The 15,423-nt window shown below is 49.0% G+C and overlaps 1 long non-coding RNA gene across 1 annotated transcript in view; it reads left to right on the forward strand.

Annotated features, from left to right (window-relative positions):
* The first annotated feature begins 1,999 nt into the window (after positions 1-1,999).
* Positions 2,000-15,423, forward strand: part of LOC121003700 — a 112,030-nt gene continuing 98,606 nt past the window's right edge. Inside the window, exon 1 of the long non-coding RNA XR_005779583.1 lies at positions 2,000-2,221. This is a non-coding gene — a long non-coding RNA (uncharacterized LOC121003700). The remainder of the gene's footprint in view (positions 2,222-15,423) is intronic.

The following is a 15,423-nucleotide window of genomic DNA, read 5'->3' on the forward strand; positions in this document are numbered from 1 at the left end:
CGGACAACCCCTTTAGGGGCTCACACACACACGAACATATTTTCTTTCCGTGTCCGGGTTTGTGTACCGTATGCGGAACCGTTTATTTCAATGGGTCTGCAAAAAAAAACAGAAGTTACTCCGTGTGCATTCCATTTCCGTATGTCCGTTCCGCAAAAGAATAGAACATGTCCGATTATTGTTCGCATTACGGACAAGGATAGGACTGTTCTATTCGGGGACAGCTGTTCCATAAAATATGGAATGCACACGGACGCCATCCGTATTTTTGCGGATTCGTTTTTTGCGGACCACAAAAGACTTACGGTTGTGTGAATGAGCCCTAAGGGAGAGGATAACCCACTGTCAAAGGCGTCTGGTGACACTCAGGACATTCTGTAGCATGTGCACATCACTGTCTTGTACATGGAGAATAGACCTAGCCTTAAAGGGGTTGTCTCAGGAGACCCACCAGGATATGCTATCTGTATCCAAAGGACGGGGGTTCAACCACTGTGACCCCTACTGACTGCTAGAACAGTGGCCCCACTGCTTCCATTATGTTACGTTTTTTTACACTATTCTGAGCGTTAATTTTTAGTTGCTGGACAACCCCTTTAAGGGTCACAATAAAAGATGGCGGGCATGTGACAAGCTGTGTCATCTATCTATGTGACTGTTCTGGAGCAATGCCAGGGTGATAATCACATGGAGCACTGCCACCAACTATGTCACGAGAAAAACCTGTGGGGTGTTGGAGAAGAGGGGTTATCCTATCCGTAGAACATCCCTGTGAGGGGCCGCAGAGGCACTCCGCTGAGAAGATGGTTTTCTATTGATACATACCGGCTGTTAATCATCTACCATGAAGGAGCGGCAGCCCCTGGTCCTTACTGGACCCTAACTCAGGATGGCACCTACACTATGAGCAGACAGGGGTATTGTGATAAGGGGTGGCCAGGGGTGCACCTAGCCTTTCTACTGCCTGAGGCGAAAACTGAAACAATCCCCCCCCCCCCATGCCAATTTCCTAACCTAACCCCTTTGCCACAATGAAAGCGCTCATGGCCCTTCGGCTGCCCTCCTCTTGCCCCTACCTGATCTCCTCACCTGGCCTGGCCCATCTGTCCTACTTCAGAACACATGCACGCTCGGCCCAGCTGAGCATGCATGTATATGAGGGGGGAGGGGACGGTATTTGCCAACACCTATCTAATGTGGGCAGCTTTATGCCTCTGGTGGACGACGTCATACCCTTCCACATCTGGGAGTGATGGAGGCAAGTCGGGCGCCGGATGATCAGTCCTGGCACCAGGAAGGGCCCTCCCTTAGCTATATATTGTATGTATACAGGCTAAAAAGGCAGGGACATGACTATAGGGGGTGCGGAGGCATCAGTGACACCCGGGGTACACCGTACATAGGAATACCCCATCGGATGGTAGGTGGGGGGGGGGTCCTATTGCAGATTTTTTATTGGGTCCCGCCTCTGTTCTATGTACAGCGCATTGGACTATGTTATCGTTGTGGAAACAATGTATCCACTGTGGGAATAATAATAATATTTTGCACAATAATCAATTTCTAATGTAACATTGTTATCAGAGGCCCTCACCAGCCATGGATCTGGGGCCCATTGACAGTGGCAGCCTGCAGGACAACTGGGGGAAGTCCTGGAATATCCCTGCTGATCCTCGCATTACATGAGGAATTGCTATTTATGCAATTACCTGGTGCATTATAGAAAGATGAATAAAGCCCACAGGGGGTAGTGCTGCTCAGGGCATTCCCTCCAGGGCAGGCGAGGAGTGTGCTGCAGGGACACTGCAGGGGCAGCATCCAGCAGTGAGGGGGTTAACCCGGCCAGGGACTGTGGAGGAGGCGAGCTCTGCAGAGCGGCAGGCAGTGCACGAGCTGGGGCTCTTCGTGTGTCCCGGGGCTGGGAGTTGGCAGCCGGTCCCTGAGAGGAGGGGGCGGGGCTTGTGCTCTTACCTCCAGCCCGGGCACAGTTGTGGGCAGAGGGACTGAGGACCAGGCGGCTGCAGGATGTCGGCTACAGCTCTGCACTGGGGGGAAAGGGCTCTCCTCTACTGGGGGCACTGGTGGGGGCAGGGGGAGCTCCTCATCCCTGTGGGAATACCGGGTTCCTGGCTGTGGATATAACTGGATTTATCTTAACACGTTTCTCAGGGAGATGGATTACTGCACTAATGGGAGACGGGACCCTGGAGGACACCGGCAGGTAAGTGCACCTCTGGCAGGTGCTGTGCTCCCATAGGCTCTGCCCTTCTGTAATGTCTCTGCTCCCTACTGCCTGGAGGTCGGGACTGTGTATAGGGACTGTGGACAGGTCTGTGTATAGGGACTGTGGACAGGACTGTGTATAGGGACTGTGTATAAGGACTGTGGACAGGTCTGTGTATAGGGACTGTGGACAGGTCTGTGTATAGGGACTGTGGACAGGACTGTGTATAGGGACTGTGTATAAGGACTGTGGACAGGACTGTGTATAGATAGGGACTGTGTATAGGGACTGTGGACAGGGACTGTGGACAGGGACTGTGTATAGGGACTGTGGACAGGTCTGTGTATAGGGACTGTGGACAGGACTGTGTATAAGGACTGTGGACAGGTCTGTGTATAGGGACTGTGGACAGGACTGTGTATAGGGACTGTGGACAGGACTGTGTATAGGGACTGTGTATAAGGACTGTGGACAGGACTGTGTATAGATAGGGACTGTGGACAGGTCTGTGTATAGGGACTGTGTATAGGGACTGTGTATAAGGACTGTGGACAGGTCTGTGTATAGGGACTGTGTATAAGGACTGTGGACAGGACTGTGTATAGATAGGGACTGTGGACAGGGACTGTGTATAGGGACTGTGTATAGGGACTGTGTATAAGGACTGTGGACAGGACTGTGGACAGGACTGTGTATAGGGACTGTGGACAGGGACTATGTACATTGTAAATGGACTGTATGTTGTATAGACTGTGTATAGGGACTATGTATACAATATGTACAGGGACTGTATAGTTCTATCTATATCATATATGGGGGGGGGGGGGGGGAAAGGTTTTGTATGTGGACTGTATATATAGACCATGTGTATGTGGGCTTTTTCCAGTAGGTTGTATATGGTCTGTGTATAGTGCTATGTATATGGATAGGTACTATGTATATCTTATAGATCCCTTGTCCATGTTGGTCAGACTGGTTTCTGTTTGGACTCTTCACCACCTACCTCTGCCCTGTCACCTGGCAGTACCTACATGCTCCTCATATAACACCTGTGCTGTATGATGAAGCCCTCCTCCTCCTCCCTGTCAGGACCTCAGGTAAAGCAGTCCCTGTTTGCCTGGCATCCAGGAGAGCACCCATGAACACTGTCCAGGTGTCACTTCACTGGCTACTTCCCCAGTCCTTATGCTGTTGCCATCTATACTGGACACAGGGCCTGACCTTGTAAAGATCCTAATGTCCTCCTCAGATAGTGATGATCACCACTGCTATCTGTCCTCCAGTATGCTGCCAGACACTAGAAGGGTAGAAGGTGGGCACAACCGAAAGGAAACTTCTCAGATGCTTTAATCTGTATGATGCCACCATAACTGGGGTAGGCAGCCATTGCCGAGCTCTTCGGAAACTCCAGACGCTGCTTTGCCTTTTTTAAGTAGTCCACTGTTCAAGGTCAGACAGACAAGTGATTGGCACTGCCAGTCTCACTTCTGCCCACCACCTTGCCCCCCCCCCCCTCCCCCTCTCCAGGCTTGGACTGGGTCTGTTCTTTGCTGGAAGGGTTAAGACTCCACATCTGTCTAGGCAACAAGTCTTTGTGCCAATGTCAAGTCCTGATATGGAGAACAGAGGCCTAACGCTGGAGCCAAATGCTGGTCAGACCCGTTCTCTGGTCCAGTGTCTCCAGACGGTTCTGGTATAATGGTTCCCTATAGGAGGACCTTCTTGGACCCAGATCTGTGCAGTATTCTGATAGCTGAAATCTGCGTCCGCTTCCCCTAGGACGGCACAATGGAGTCTTTCTTCCCCTCACAATGATGCTGTGTGCTGGTGATAAGGGGCATTATCAGCCATGTTACTCCACCAGGAAAGGTCACCATGCTCCACTATCACAACGCCTTTATCTCTCCATCATCACAAGAATTTCCTTGCGTGTGTTCTGCTCGGGGTGTCACCGAGGCTGCACATGGTAGCATTTTTCTCGCTCATTTACAACTTTCCAGGGCGTCTTGACAGATGAGGCTGGGGCGTCATGGTCTCATCTGCTCTAACCTGGGCTTGTATATGTCTTATTAAGAGGATTAGCTGATATCGGTCACACAGATGGATGCAAAAAGTCTGACATTATTGAGATGACTGACCAGGAACCTAGACAAGTCCCACATCTCCAGGGATCAGTCCTCTCCATCATCCATCACCCTCAGACTTTTTGCATCCATCTGTGTGTGATGATGGAGAGGACGGATCCCTGGAGATGTGGGACTTGTCTAGGTTCCTGGTCAGTCATCCTAATAATGTCTGATAACATGGAGTAATTGGGCGCCATGAGGCTACTCTCATTGCGTATACCATAGACCCCATCAAGGCTCGGCCATGCATGCGTGTGTTGTCAACGCGGACGGGGGAATAAGCCTCTGGTGGCGGCTTATCTTATCCATGCTGAGATCCAACACTCATGATCCTTTCCAGTGACGTCTACCATTGGGTTTAGAGTCCGGAAACCTCCATACTAGATGGTCAGCCGGTCCCACCTAAATCGGTGTATTTGGCCAACATACACGTGCAAACTCTTGGTGCTCAGGGCTAGTGGCGCCCCCTGCAGGGATGGTAGGTTATTTGTCCTGTACATCGCTAAGACGGGTCCTGATTGTGTTCAACTGCAAGGCAAGTGGAGAGTGGATAAACTTTAGGGTAAGTGACCATCGGTTTAGGCATCATGGCTACTGTTACTCTTCACCATTCTTAGATTGACTATCAGATCTTTCTATGGAGAACATACATCTGGAGTCAAGAGACATGCTATAAAAGGGACTGTTAGGGGGACAGGCAGTTGTCTACAGTAGACTGCCCCTTTAAATGAATGATACGGCCTGTGACTAGCCCCCCCTCAGATGGAGCAGAAGTCTAAGTGTAGGTGGACTTTATGGGCCATGTCCCAGGATAGACACAGGTCAGAATGAACACGCAGTCGCCATGTGTGCCCGTCCTCAGGATTACAGACTCGTAGCTCTCACCAGGGGAGACCACGAGCACAATAGCTTTCTTGTCAGTCCTGTCGACTTCTTTGTGTTTAGCGGTCAGCCCAGACCATAGGGTCTACAAAGTGAAAGGTCTGTGTAGGGTTTTCATCCTTGTTACAGAGGAGACCGGATGAGAGCGAGAGGAAGGTGAATGTGGAGCTGGAAGCCCTCGTAGCTCAGCAGGTGCCACAAGCTCACGTGGTTGTTCCCAGCATGTGTAGAAAGCATGGCCGTACACACCAGAGAAAAGTCAACCATACCGGCAGCAAAGGGGCATGTACAGGGGTCTCTCAGCTGACGCCGACAGCAGGTGACCGGGTAAGAGGCATTGGGCTTGGATTTCAACAAGTAAAGGAACTTCTAAGGGTAGGGCCTCATGAGATGGCACCACCGTGTACCCAATAACCACGACTGTATGCTGCCACTGCTGTTCTTAAATTGTTAAGTGGGTGCTGGGAATCGGCTATCACCCACATAACCACAAGGCCATTTACTATCGTCGTTTTGGGTGACACGGCTCTTTCTGGCACAATCGTGTATCTGCCGAACCATGAATTCTAAAACCGCAGCACGTCAGCGCAGTTTTCAGCTGCATCCCAGATGTGGCCCTCGTGTGGCTCTTCCTGAACCGTCTCCAGATTGGATTTAACACGTATGTTCAACCAAGTAAATTGTCAGCGGAGCAAGCCTGTTGATAGTGGAAGGGCCCACATACATCTACTCGCCTAACCCAGTCTGTGGACTGAAAATATCGGGACCCTCCATGTGATTCTCCTACTCATCCTCATAATAGATGTCTTCTCTGAAGACCGTCCAGCTTCCATTTGTGAGGATGGCACTGGAGATCTATAGCTGGGAGTCCTGCCGTATGCCATAGGGCTGCCTCTTATGTTCATCATGGGTGCTGTGCCATAGACCATGGCCGGACAGATCTTCACAGATCCTCTCCATCTCGCAGGCTAAGCATTTAAAATGCAAGGTTGATACTATCCAGGAGATTGAAGCTGACAGGTCTGTCAACGAAAGTGACGGGGTGTGAACAGGGGCTTAATTTTAAACTGGAAGAGGTTGTAAAAAGGGGCATTATGAGATAATACCAGGTTTAAAGAGCAGCTAAAGCCCCCTATTAGTCACTAATGTAGTGTGTATATAACTAATGACAAGCCCATTACTGTAGACTAGGGAGTAGTCTAGCCACACAGTGACAGGCAGGTGGCACAATCATTGATGTGTATGGGCAGCTTTACCAAAACATGTCTGTCTGATTTTTGACTGACCATTGTTCTGACTATTGACTCTGATGGCTGTTGAAAATGTAATCCTTTAAGGTAGGAAAATTCCATCCATGGTCTGCTGGGAGAAGAAGCGTGTGGCTGATCATATTCCACTTCACGCTGAATTGTGGTCGATCAGAATTTAATGTTAGGGGCTCCCCAGAGCTACTAGTTTGGAGGACACATGAACATCCACTTTTATCCAATCATATCGTATAGTGTATTTATTCTTTAGTTGCTGAGTTTATGTAGCTTTTAGAGGTTGGAAGTGGGACTTGTGCTACCACGTCCGTGGGCAACTTTAGAGGATTTATCCACTTTAAGAAGCCACTTTTCTTGATTCTGGTTCTCTGGCAACTTAAAGATTGCATAAGGTCCCAATGCTGCTTTTGGACAAGTTCTGTTATAGGTGACCCTATGTAAGATGACCCATAAGGGAAACGTCAAAGTAATAACGTAGTTTCTGCTACAAAAGCAGAGTTTTCCTCAACTTCTGACATCTCAGAGACCTAGATTCTCAATGGTGGAGTGTAAGAGCGGAGGTCTTCAACAGCCATTGTGACCCAATGTCTCTTGGGTGGTCCATTATAATATATTACAGTCAATGACCCTTCTTCCACTGGAAGTTTCTCATTAGTGCTCAAGGCCACACCAGAACAGCTGCACTTGAAGCAAAGAGAATATTGGCATTGATAGGCATTTATTGATTTCAGTGGGCATGATGTAATATTGAGTAGTATTTTTGTTGTTCCCCTGGCAATACTGGATCTTCAACATTTTGTAACAACTGCTCAGAATGACATAATAAAATTAGCAATACTCACCCACCCCTCCAGTTCCCGTGCTTTCCCGGTACCCTGCAGGTCTCTGTACTTCCTGGTCCCCCTTCGAAACAACATGTGACGATGCAGCCATCTGATCTGGAGACTAAGGCCTCTTTCACATGGGCGTCACGGATTTGCTCCGGGTGCATTGCGGGAAACCCGCGCGAGTGTGCTCGCAATTTCAGTCAGTTTTGACTGCGACTACGACGCGCGAAGAAAAAAAAACTGAGTGCAATGCAAACTGAATGTGGTACCCACACCCGGACTTCTTCACTGAAGTTCGGGTTTGGGTTCGGTGTTGTGTAGATTTTATTATTTTCCCTTATAACATGGTTAAAATGTGGATTGAAGGGTTGAAAAAATAAAAATAAAATTTACTCTCCCCATCCACTTGATCGCGCAGCAGGCATCGTCTTCTTTCTTCTTCTTCTTTGGGGACCTGCAAAATGACCTTTGACGTAATCGCGCTCACATGTGGTGACGTCAGCGCAGGTCCTGCTGAATGATGATAGAAGGATCTTCTATCTCCATTCAGCAGGACCTGCGCTGACGTCACCACGTGGTGAGCGCGATTACGTCATCAAAGGTCCTTTTGCAGGTCCTCAAAGAAGATGATGCCGGCTGCGTGATCAAGTTGATGGGGCGAGTTAATAATTTTTTATTAATTTTTTTAACCCCTCAAGCAACATTTTAGTAAGCATTCTGTATTAGGAATGCTATTATTTTCCTTTTATAACCATGTTATAAGGGAAAATAATACAGTAAATTGACTTTAATCAATTTACTAACATCATCACCTAGCAACCATTGTGTCACGGGTGAAGTTGCAGATAGCTGGAACTTATAAATAAACGACCGACTGGCTTGATCCCAAACTAAGGAGCATATAGGCGAGTCCTATAAAACCCTAAGAGCTCTCCCTGACTGCTAAGCACATGCAAGGGTCTAAATGGTAGACGATTGCATGCCCACGTACCTAAGACTGTGTGACACCTAAAAACCCTATAATAGTGAGGGGACACGACCACCGTCTCCCTGCATTTAATACGGACGGAGTCAGGGTCACCTAGAATCAAGCCAGCAAGGAAACAAAAAGGAAAAGACTTATCTGAGCAAACAGCAGCAGCAGCCTCCAGGCGTGAACGCTTCATCCAGGAAGTAGTATAAACCGCAAAGTGAGGCAGTATGGGAGGGAATATAAAGGAAGACGATTAGTCTAAATAAGTGACACCTGGCAGAAGGAAAGGAGATGACAAAGTGAAACCAAAACAAAGAACGTCATACAAGAGGTAGAGAAGAACGTCTGTCAGACCTTCTCACAGAACTGGCGGTGACACATTGCTTGTGGATGCTTGCGATTTTCACGCAGACCCATTCATTTCTATGAGGCCTGTGTTGCGTGAAAAACGCAGAATATAGAGCATGCTGCGATTTTTCACGCAACGCACAAGTGATGCGTGAAAATCACCGCTCATCTGCACAGCCCCATTGAAGTGAATGGGTCCAGATTCAGTGCAGGTGCAGTGCGTTCCCCTCACGCTCGTGTGAAAGGGGCCTTACACAGCATTGACGTTCTTGCCAGCAGTCCTGGTTGTGGAGGGGCTTATACACATGTGAAGAAAATACAGGGGAGGGAGTATTTTATAAAACTATATACATTTAATTTTAATTGCTGTTGGCTGGTCTTGCCCTCCACAAGGTGCCACCCTAGGCAGTGGACCTCCGGAGCTTAGTGGTAAATATGGCCCTTGTAAAATTTAGTAAGCAGAGTGTTTGTGATGTGTCCTTGTAGATGGAATAAAATTGTTCCACAGCTTGGGGTTAGTAATGTAATTATTAGCAAATATGACTTTAAATGGGTTGTCCGAGATTGTGATATTGATGGCTGGCCTTCAGGATAGGCCCTCAATATCTGATTGGTGGAGGTCTGACTTCTGGCACCACTGCCAATCAGCTACTTGAAGAGGCAGTGGCGCTGCAGTCTCTTCCTAGGCCAGTGACGTCATCTTCATTGGTCACATGACCTTGTTGCAACTCAGTCCCATTCAAGTGAATAGACCTGAGCTGCAATACCAAGCACTGCCACTATACAATGGACGGCGCTGTGTTTGGTAAGCTGTGAGGAGGCTGCAGTGCTCATAGCAGCCTCTTCAGACAGCTGATCAGCGACCTCCCGGGACTCCCACCGATTGAGATATTGATCACCTACCCTGAGGATAGGCAGTCAATATCAAAATATCAGACGGCACCTTTACGTAGAAGATCCGTGCCCGTATTGCGGGTCCACAGCTATGGAGTGCTTCCATGGGTATTCTGTCTGTGCCTCCGCACCGCAAAAAAGTAGTGCGTTGCGGATCACGGATCCCATTCAAGTGAATGGGTTCGTGTCCACGGAAGGCGGGCACACAGTCAGTGCCCGTGCATCATGGACCACAATTTACGGTCCGCGGCACGGACACCACTCATTCGTGTGCATGAGGCCATGGAGCACATGAAGCTGTCAGGGGCCCGTCTCGTGCACAGTCCTCCTAGACTATTCAGGATGTCCCCAATCTGTGCCTCCCTCTCCACTATAACCCCTAGCCGGCTCCTGGGTCTTCAGCTCAGGGCAGAGAAGGGGCGAGGAGGGACGGCAGCAGTCACCCCGTCTTACCTCCATATCGTATTGTCGTGATGAGCAAACCTCGACTTCCCCGTATTGTAGTAAGTGTCTTATCAGGCGGCGATGGTCTATATTTCAGCTGGCATCTTGTACAGGGGCTCGTGACCTTCATCTGACGCTTCTGCCAAGAGCCTCTATCCATCACATTTCAAGGCCCCTTTCACACGAGCGAGTATTCCACGCGGGTGCAATGCGTGAGGCGAACGCATTGCGCCAGCACTGAATCCGGACCCATTCATTTCAATGGGTCTGTGTACATGGGCGTTGGTTTTCACGCGTAATAAAAGCTGAACGCAATCGCGGGCAATACTGAATGAACTTGCTTGCGAAATCGCGCATTTTTTTCACTGAACGCATCCGGACCTAATCCGCTCACGCTCGTCTGCAAGGGGCCTAACACTCCCTCTGGTCATGGCGCTGTCTCCTGCGCATCTTCTTCATGTGGCCGATGGTGACGTCAGCAGGACGGGTTTACTCGAGTGCAGGACTCTCCTCTCGGCCCCGGAGGGATGGCGGCCTGAGTCACCTCTCCTGCCGCCTGTTCCTCGGCTCTGCTGTAACACTTACTCACTCCTCCTGAAGAATTTGTTGAATTTGGAAATAACTGTAATTACCTGGAAGGGAAGTGACCTATTTCATGTGATATAGACACACAGGCTGGAGAAGGGTCAGATTGCAGTCTGTACTGCGTCTTATGGCGTTTTTAGTACAAGTGTATTTTATTCACACTACTCTACAGAGAAAGTAACATTTGGCGGCGGAGGGGGGGGGGGTGTACATATTTTACAATAAAAAATGCCATTTTAAACCACCTGTGCTGAAACACATTATTTCACTACTTGGACAAAAAAGCGGCAAAAAAAAAAATGCAGCACCAATCAGGATGCGGCTCAAGTTTTGGATGCTTTTTTTTGGGTGAAGAAAAGGCGCGCGTGCACACACACCAAAAAGCAGCACTTATAGGCCCTGTTCACACAGAGATTTTTTTGCTGGCAGAATTTGACCCAGATTCCACATGAGAAAGCCGCCGGCAACCTCCCCGAATCTGCCTCCTATTGTTTTCAGTGGCAGGCCACACTGCTCTTCACGTGGCCGTGGTTTATAGCCGTGCCTGCGCCAATAGGGCCGCGCTTTCTTGGTGCTGTTTTAGGACGGACGCCGTTCACAGTTCACCTCCATTCAGTGAAGCTAACCCATGAGCCAATCCGCAGTGCTGACATTTAAAAACACAGCCGGCAGTGAAGGGGTTTCTGCTGCAGAATACATGCCGGACTTTGCCTGTGTGAACGGGGTCCTACAGCGCTGATCTCTGGGAGCTGTGCTACATTTTACCCGCACCGGTACGTTTTGTATCCGTCTGGAGTCCTGGCTGTTTAGATCACTTTCTAGGAGCTACACTTGATACTTGACGCAAACAAGAATGTTCTTATTCACTGATGGCAAGCAGAGATCTTAGAAAAAGTTAAGTTGTATTAGAAACTTATCTCCACTCCTGCAGCCTATACGCGGAACTGTGTTCACACTTTGCGTTTTCATTCAGAATGGAAGTCCCAATGGTCTGTCAGAGCCTGGACAACAATGGCTATTTTTCCTGTCGGAGGCTCTGATGTAGGTGTGAACAGAGCCTTAGGTCTAGTTCACACGATCGTTTTTTTTGCGAGTGTACGGGCCGTTTTTTTGTGTTCCGTATACGGAACCATTCATTTCAATGGTTCCGCAAAAAAAACGGAATGTACTCTGTATGCATTCCGTTTCCGTTTTTCCGTTCCGTTGAAAGATAGAACATGTCCTATTATTGCCCGCAAATCACGTTCCGTGGCTCCATTCAAGTCAATCGGTCCGCAAAAAAAACGGAACACCAATTTTTTCTATGTAATTACTGTATATGGCATACGGAAGAACGGAAACGGAACAACGGATCTGTGAAAAACGGACCGCAAAAAACTATGAAAGCCATACGTTCGTGGGAACTAGGCCTTAGGCCTCATGCACACGGCCGTTGTTTGGGTCCACATCCGAGCCGCCGTTTTTGCAGCTCAGATGCGGACCCATTCACTTCAATGGGGCCACAAAAGATGCGGACAGCACTCCGTGTGCTGTCTGCATCCGTTACGTGGCCCCGCAAAAAAATATATAACATGTCCTATTCTTGTCCGTTTTGCGGACAAGAATAGGCATTTCTACAACGGGCCGCCCGTTCAGTTCTGCAAATTGCACGGTCGTCTGCATGAGGCCTTAGTCACAGTCTTTACCAGCTGTTGTGCATCCATGTCTGTCTTCAATCGGGTCCCAAATTCCCCAAATAAGTGGATTGGTGGTCGAGCACATGCGGTGCGGCTTCATTCAGTCCTGCTGTAGTGCTGGACTCTATCTCTAGCAGCACCATAGGAAATAATGGAGCGGCAGCGAGCATGCTCGTCCACCGCATCATTCTGGGAACTCTGGACCCCCATCCTTCTTATGACTATGGTGGTCCCTTTGAACCCTGTCCTGTGAATAGGGGCTACGTTTATACCTTTTAGGCCTCATGCACACATCTGTATGTATTTTGTGGTCTGCAAAACGTGGATCTTCAAAATACTTATGACATCCATTTTTTGTGCAGATCCCTTGACTTAAATGAGTCCGAGGTCCGCATCTTGCAGCCAAGAATAGGACGCGTTCTACCCCTTTGCGGAACGGACATACAGATCTTTAATCTGTCCGTAACGCAAAAGATAGAACATGTCCTGTCCTTGGCTGCAAAATGGGGACCAAGGATCGTTGAAGTCAATGGGTCTGCAAAAAAAAAAATACGGATGCATCACGGAGGTCACACTCATGTCATCCTCATCCTCATTTTGCCGACCGCACAATACAGGGGCTCATGTGCATGAAGCCTAAGTGAACGCTCCATATACTCGATGTCTTTCCGTGGATAGTTCTTTGGGTCCGCAGAGCTATAGATCCTCTTACCGGTTCACACCATCACAAAGCGCTTGCCTCCATTTATTGACAGAATGACCTCCCCCATTACGCTGAGGTGCCTGTGGAGGGTTCCTTGGAATGATGCTTCTTCCTGGGCCATATAGTAGTTGGGGGAAGCTGTGTATTTGGGATATGCAGGCTTAGTTTAAGAGGGTCCGAGCAGGTATACAATGCATATAAGGGTGCACCTATATAAAAGCATACAGCAGTCAGTATAGTAAAGTGCTGCGACCATACAGTCCCGGACTCCAGTTGCCTCATCGTCCACAGTGGCCACTTCTCCTCATCTTCGCTGAGAGATGCTTTGGATAGAATAGCTTCCTTTTGAAAATTCCCCCCCAAAATACTCCAGAGGGAAGAAGGGCATCTCTGATTGTTTGTGGTCCTCGCCCCCCCTCTAATAATGTGAATGCTCTGCTTCTCCTCCTTCCCAGGCCGGGGCTGTAATAATTCAGCCCATTGTAAGGCCAGGACACAGACCCTCTGTCCTAATGTTCACTCCGAGCTCCCCATTAAAGGCCCATCAGAACAAGCCCCCCTTTCTGCTCTGAAGAGGGTCTCTATGTCTCCTCAGATAGCATTTGTCCTGCAGAGCTGCGAGGATAAAGAGCTGAGGTCCCAGCATGGCACGGAGGAGACAGAGTCCCTTTCATTTCTCCCCCGAGGGGAGACAAACGCACACTTTGTCCTGCGGAGACGGCTCCTAACACAACGCGTTTGTTTGAGAGGAGAAGCAGAAGGAAGGGGGGTAAAGTAGGATTGAAATAGTTGGGATATAAATAATGGCCTCCTCTCATCAGGGCCTGTAGCTCAGAACTCATGGGGGGGTGCGGAGGGTTTGGGCGCTGGAGCACAGAGAAACAGCTGGCGGGCCGAGACACCATCATGGTCAACAGATGGAGCATCTACAGAGGATGCTGGGGCGGGGTGGTCCCTGAGCAGCCGCGGGCTATAACAGGTTAAACCTGCACCATACGTGTCCACATGGACGTGTCTGGAAGGAGTCTTGTGCTTTGGGCGACCACCGGTGGAGTCCTTTTTACCTGGTTGATCTTCGGTTTTCCTGGAGAACAGCACCACCAAATCTGTCTAGAATTTCACGGAATAAAGGGGTGGTCTCGCTGCAGCAAATGGCATTTATCATGTAGAGAAATTTTAAAGGGGTTTTCTGAAATTTTCATACTGATGACCTAACCTCAGGATAGGTCACCAGTATCTAATCGTGGGGGTCCAATACCCGGGACTCCACCGGTCAGCTGTTTGAGAATGTACCGGCGCTCACCGTAAAAACCAGGGCTTTATCTCTGCCTTTCCTATGCCAGTGACGTCACGTTCATGTGTCCCATGGACTAGGAGCAGCTCAGCCATATTAAAGTAAATGGGGCTGAGTGGCAATACCAAGTACAGCCACTATACAACGTATGGCGCTGTGCTTGGTGAGCAGAGAGAAGACCGCGGAGAGCACAGGTGCCTTCTCAAACAGCTGGGGTCCCAGGTGTCAGACCCCCCCCCCCCCCCCACCGATCAGATACACTAACGTATTGTGATTGTCCATATTGTCTCCTTTGCTGGCTGGATTCATTGTATACACTGTTCATCCAGGGGTTACGACCACCCTGTAATCCAGCAATGGTGGTCGTTTCTGCACACTGTAGAAAAAGGACTGTTGGAGAGCACAAAGGCACGCATGCGCAGCAGATCCCTTCCCGGCCACCTCTTATCTGCGCTGCAGGGTGGTCGTAACCCCTGGATACAAGCAGTGTATAATGTGATGGAAAAATGAATCCAGCCGGCAAAGGAAGCAATATGGACAATCACAATACATTAGTAAGGGCCTTGTATTAACTCTGTCTACATGATAAATGCCATTTGATAAAGTGAGACAACCACAGAATTAACGTCCTGGCATTGGGGGTCATTTCTTACGTCCCACTTATGCCAGAATCTGATGTAAAAAAAAAAAGTAGCCCGGTACTGGTTGGCAACTTTTTGAACACCCATGCTCCTATATTTAGGCACACGCAATGTTTTTACACAGCCCTCAGCACTGATGGGGGGGGATGGGGGGGCACAGGGTGGCGGCAGAGGCGGAGCCGTCGGCTCCAGCAAATTAATTTCCATTAATATTAGTTTCCTATTGAAAACTACTCCAGCCAGGGGCGCACGGACGGGAGGATGCGCCTGATTTATGACTAGGCCTGCGCAGGGTGTATCAAACACCAGAATAAGATACTGATCTTTGGTAAGGGACCCCCCCTCACCTCATATCTGTTACAGCGGCCGGGGAAGTTTGATTTTGCCCCACACGTTGTCCAAGGAAGATGCCACAATTGAAAGCCACCAGATCCTACAGATCTATACTGTTAGTTACACTGCTGAGTTATAGGCCAGAGCAAAATTCACAATTCTTCAGGCTTCAGAGCTGATCTCTCCCAGCATGTTTTTATGTCCGCTC

This window comes from Bufo bufo, chromosome 6, assembly GCF_905171765.1.
Source record: "Bufo bufo chromosome 6, aBufBuf1.1, whole genome shotgun sequence".
In the NCBI taxonomy this organism is placed as follows: domain Eukaryota; kingdom Metazoa; phylum Chordata; class Amphibia; order Anura; family Bufonidae; genus Bufo; species Bufo bufo.